Genomic DNA, 5,815 nt, shown 5'->3' on the forward strand with positions numbered 1-5,815 from the left:
TAGAAACGGTTGCAGCTACAAAGACAAGTCTGTGCTTTGCCTTGGGAAAAGGAACATCCCCACAAGAATGAGCGAGCTGAAGTGTAGACAAGTCTTTAAAACTTTATTCTGTAGAAAAGTTTATTCAGAGATAAGACTGAATGACGGACTAGTCTTTCACTGTTGTTTAAGAGTGGTGGAGGTGACTGTTGGCTGCTGCACTTCTGTCAGCTGCTTCCAATTCTCTTAGAGGACTTGTTGGTTTTCCGGGCTCACAACTGCCAGAGGTGGGAACAAGAGGAACCGTTTCCAGGACTTGCCTCACCATGAAGAGATTCAGCACCTTGACAACTGGTTGCTACCCAGAGTGTTGGACATATATTTTTCTGTCTCCTAAGATATTTTTCTGATTTGACTGGCTTGTTTTGCTCTGTTTGGCCAAGCAAGCAACTATGTCTGGAGGAAAATATCAGGTTCAGCAGTCTGCAAACATGCCAGTGCTGTGACTGCTGCATTCTTGTTTCCTTTCCATACCTGCCAGTAATGCAGAACTTGCAAACGCAATAGTCTCTTGCATTCTGGGAGATCCTTTGTGCTGGTTTGCTCTGGGTGCTTAACAATTGCTCTCCTTTCCCCCCCCCCCCCCCCCCCCCCTTTTTTTTTTTAGAAAAAAATTATGATCTTCTGCTCCGTGAAGGGTCATAGACTGGCATTGGGAACAGTCTTGGAAATAAAGATTTTACTAATTTTTTCCAATTCACCTTGGACTGTCCACTGTGGAAACAAATAGGATGCTGGCCTCCAGGTCTGCAGTGAGTCTTCAGATCCCTTTCTGCCCCAATCCATACAAATACATACAAATACAAATTAGCATTAAAATGTCCAGATCAACCAAAAGCCAGGATTCCTGGGAAAGTCCCCTCATGCTTCTAGTACCAGGCTGGAATACAGTACAGCAGAGGATGGTGGATCTATCTATGTAACACCAGCACTTTAGACTATATTTTTGTGGCATTAAAATTAATGAAGACTTGCTAATTTAAACATTAAAACCTTAGGAAATGCCAGAATAAAAATTGTTTGAGCAATCCTAATTCCACCTTCACGCCCATACACACACTGTGCACCTAATGAGCCTGCAAGATCTTTAATTACACTTTCAGGTACCATTTTAACCTGGGCTCCTTAGATATTAAGGAATGCACAAAACTAGTATGTCTGCTTGTTTTCTTCCCCTTTCCCTTCCTGTTTTGTTTTGTTTTGAGTTTTTTTCTTTACTGTTAGCAAGTTTTAATGGAACTTGCTAGAGGGACAGCCTTCTCAAAACCAGCAATGTTCCTCATTTTCATTAAAATCTGTGGCTGGAGAATAATGTGTTAGCCCCCCAGCACAGAAAATCTGCAGTGTCAGCAGCAAGCAGATAATCCATGCAGCAGGGGGATATTACTAATGTCCCAACCGTGATGAAAGGGTGCAACTTAGTCAATGCTAGTCAACCCAATGCTAGGTGCACCTCTAAGGTATCTGGCTTCTTAGCTCTGCAGCTCAGGACATCTTGTTCCCTGCCTCTTTCAGTGCATAGCAGGAGAAGCAGCATCCTTTCACTCTGTCACTATCTCCAGCAGTGACAAAGTCTCTGAAACTTCAACCAAGTGCAAGAACAAGCCATCTCAATATTCAGGAAAAAAGGAGATGTGTCAGCAGACCAGCTTTCGTGAGTAGGGAATCGTGGCAGAACTCCAGTGCAGAAGAACATACGGGAGGTGGAAGCAGGGATGGGCTACAAAGGAAGAAATTAGAAACATTGCCTGGGCATGTAGGGATGGTGCCAGGAAAGCCAAATCTCAGCTGGAGTTTCAACTTGCACGTCAAGTGTAACAACAAGAGGTTTGGCTGCTAAATTAGTGGTAAAAGGCTGAACAAGGAAAATGGCAGACAGTTACTGAACAGGCTGAGTGATTTAGTGAGAGTGGACAGAGACAAACCTGAGAAACTCAATGCCTTTTTTATCTTAGTCTTCACCAGCAAGGTCTCCCAGGCTTCAAGGCCTGGCATTCATGGAGGGCAAGGATGACCATTAGTGGGTAAGCCAGGGACTGCTGGATAAAACTTGTACAAGCCCATGGAACCAGAAGAGCTGTGACCAAGGATGCTGGGAGTGCTGGCTGATGCCACAGGAAGGCCACTTTTGATCGTCATTGCGAGAACATGGATACCCCTGCCAGCTGGAGAAATGTTGCATCTGTATTCAAAAAGCACTGAAAGGACAGCCCAGGCAGCTGCAGGTTGTCCAATCTCACTTCAATCCCTGGAAAAAACATAACCAAGTTCTCTTAGATAATATTTCTGGACACATGAAGGAGAAGTAGGCAATTTGGAATAATCAGTATGGGTTTACTGAGGATAAGTCATACCCGATGAACCTGTCTGATCGCCTTTTTTTGATGACAGAATTACATTTGTGAATGGAGGGAGAGCAGTGGATGTCATTTAACATGAGTTTAGCAACATTTTCAACACTCTCTCCCACAAAGTTCTTGTATCTGAGTTAGGATATTATGGTCTGGATGGATAGCCAACTGGATGGGTAGAGTACTGATTGGATTGGGTCAGTGGGTTGTGGTTAATGAGCTGTACTCTGTCTGAAGGCTGTGCTGTGGCATCTATCCTAGGACTGATCCAGTAGTAGAATGGGTTGCTCAGAGAGGTTGTCCAGTCTCCATCGTCGGAGGTTTTCAAGACCAGATTGAGCCTCAGGCAAGCTGGTCTGACTTGATCACTGACCCTGTTTGAACAGGAGAATCAGAGACCTCCTGAGGTCTCTTCCAACTTGAATGATCCTATAATTCCTACCATGAGTGCTCAATACTGTAAAGCTGCTTTGGATGCAGAATCCTCTCCCAACACTAAGATTTTCCATGCCCATTTTACAACCAACGTACAGAGACTTCAGCTACCCATTGCTGAAAACCTTCTTTCACATGTCTGCTGTCTCAGCGTTCCCCTCCCTGACAGAAAACAAACATGGTCTTTTTGTTGTTGTTGTTGTTGTTTTGGTTTTGGCTGTTGGTCGTTTTTTAGCTGGGACAGTTCAGTGTGCAAATCGTGTAGCTGGGTCTGTTCAGTGTGTATCACATGTTCACACATCAGAGAACACAGGTGCCTCAGTACAACTACCTACAAAACAAGAAGCTGCTTAACTGAGAAGCACCTGTAACATCTGACTTAACCTGCCAGTTCCTGAAAACAAAAGCCAGGATGAAAAGAAGGTATAGAATGTGCTGGGGTGTGGGGAAGAGAAGGCGGCACTGGGAAGAAAGGGACTGGTGGAAATGTATCAGGCAGAAGCAGAGCACCAGGAAAGAATCAAGAGGTGGAAGGCAGATGGGGCCATTCTCCTTAAACACTAATCCTACCACTGTCCTTGGTGTGCTGCCAGTAACACAGTGGTGCCCCTGTTGATGGGAGACGTCATATAGAGCAAAGCAATGAAGTTGCACAGAGCTGCTCTGAGTGGTTTTAGCTCCCTACAGCCCCAGAATAGTCCTTGCAGTGTACATACAGCAAGGCAATATAACTAGGAGAAGCATGAGGAGGGTGGGGGGAAATTGAATTTCCTCCCAGATACAATCAACTTACACAGATTTTTCTGATTGTTCTGGTCCAAACAGCAAAGCAGTTCACTTCTGCTGCAGTTGCTTTTTTCCCTTTCTGTGGCCTTGCTTGACACATACTTTCTGATGTCTGCACCCAAGGTGACAAGGCTCACATAGACAGCATGTCCTTCACTGTCCAGCTACAATGCATTCCTGGACTGCATTTCAAGTAGAAAACAGCACACCATGTTATCTTGATGTAAAAAATAATGCAGAAAGGGGCTAAACAGGGCAGCCTTAATTTTGGCCTACAAATATGTGCAATTTGAGCTTTTTGTGTATTCTAGTAACAAGATGGACAGCAGAGAGCAGAAGCAGCAGAGGTATTTCACATGGGATCCTGGTTTCTGCCAGCATTATTCAGACTTCTTTGGTGGTAACACAGATTTTGAGCTGAAAAGGAATGGATGCAATGGACAGATCACATGAACAGAGCCTCAGAGAAGTTAGTTTTCATACAGGGCCTGCCTGCCAACGAGAGAGACAAGGGAGAGGAGGGAATGGTGTTTCTCTTAGAAAGTACTGACTGCTGGGTCTTTCTGCTGTACCATACACCTGGGCCTCTTTCCAGTATGTTGATATGCAAGTTTCTCCCCATGTGTCAGCGCTGATGGGTCAGAAGGGCAGTTAACTCATGCACACAACCCAGCTCACAGCATGTCTTTTCAGAGCAGGACAGACATTGCTGTACGTCGGCGTGCAGCATACGAACAGCAGTGCTCTTTGTCAGCAGCTCGTAAGCCAGGCAAACCTGGCCAGGCATTTGTAGACAGAGGAACAGGTCAGTCATTAATATTACGTTAATAGTCCCACCTGCTATTACTAAATGTCAAACCCCAGTTCCAGCTGAGGAAGACTGGAAGGCACAATCTGTCAAGTCAGTAAAGCTTGCTCATTAGCACAAACAACCCATGCTTCTCTCTACCCTGCAACAACAGGCTTGACTTTGGGTTGAAATGCTTTCTTCTCCCTCCTTCCTCTCCCCACCTCCTCCCTCGACCTCCCTCCACTCCCCCCACCCTGGCGTGGGAAATTTCAGCTAAATTTGTTTCATGAGAGAATACTTGCATGCAGGATAACCCTCCCTATCCACTCTTCCAAATACTTCCAAAGCACTTGAAATAAGGTTGTTCTCACAGTAAATGACCCCACCTCTGAAGAGAGGGTGTTGAGTTCTTAGCAGGCTGTGGTGAGGAATGGCACACGTTTCAAAGGGCTGAGTGAGAGGTGACAGGTGGGTGACAGTGCCTTGGGGCCACTTCTGGGAGCCTGTTGGCTCAGCGCTTCTGAAACTGAGTGGTGGGGTTGTGGGAGGGTGATCATGTCTCGGGGCTGGGAGAAAGACATCCAAGCATTGCCAATGTCCAACCAACCTGAAGTCACATAGAATCATAGAATCATTTGGATTGGCACGTATCTTGTTTAGGAGTGGAGAAGGCTTTTGCTTTGCACTCCCGGCTTTTTCTCTTGGTGAGTTTTTCAGAAGATCAGAGCTAGTGTGGGTGCCTCTGCATTGGGGGAAGAAGCTACTGCCATCTGCAGCATCATCAGTCATATAAAACCATAACCAAACTGTACATCCCATGGTTGATAAACCTCTGTGGGTCTTAACAACCTCCCTTCATTCTCCTCTGGTCCTTTTTCTACTCCAGTAAGCCATCACCCTGGGACAGGGCTTCCCCCTCCTGCTGCCACCAGCACCCCCGGCCGCGGAAGCGCCGCTGAGGATAACGAACGCGGGGCTGCCGGCGGGTAGCAGCGATGCTGCTGAAGTTCTCTTAACGACAGACGAGGAAAAAGGGTTTTGTCGCCGACCGCCCTGGCGGCCCGCCTTCCCACCACCTCGGCAGCCCCGTCCCGAAGCACCGGGCCTTCCCCTCTGCCAGACGCGACAGGGCAAACCCGGCCCCGCGGGCACCGGCAGCCCGCTCCAGGCTGGGCCCAGCACCCGCGGCGAGCGGCTGTCGCTCGGCTTCGGCGCCGCTCCGCAGGGCGCCTCCGCACCGCTGGCCCACGCTGCGGGGCGTGCCGTGCCGTGCCGTGCCGTGCCGTGCCGTGCCGTGCCGTGCCGTGCCGTGCCGTGCCGTGCCGTGCCGTGCCGTGCCGGGCGGCAGGCTGCGCTTCGGCCGGGGGCCGCCCCCGGCAGGCCGGGAGCGCGGCGGGGCGGGGCCGGGCAGGGC

Source organism: Falco naumanni, chromosome Z, assembly GCF_017639655.2.
Source record: "Falco naumanni isolate bFalNau1 chromosome Z, bFalNau1.pat, whole genome shotgun sequence".
NCBI lineage: Eukaryota > Metazoa > Chordata > Aves > Falconiformes > Falconidae > Falco > Falco naumanni.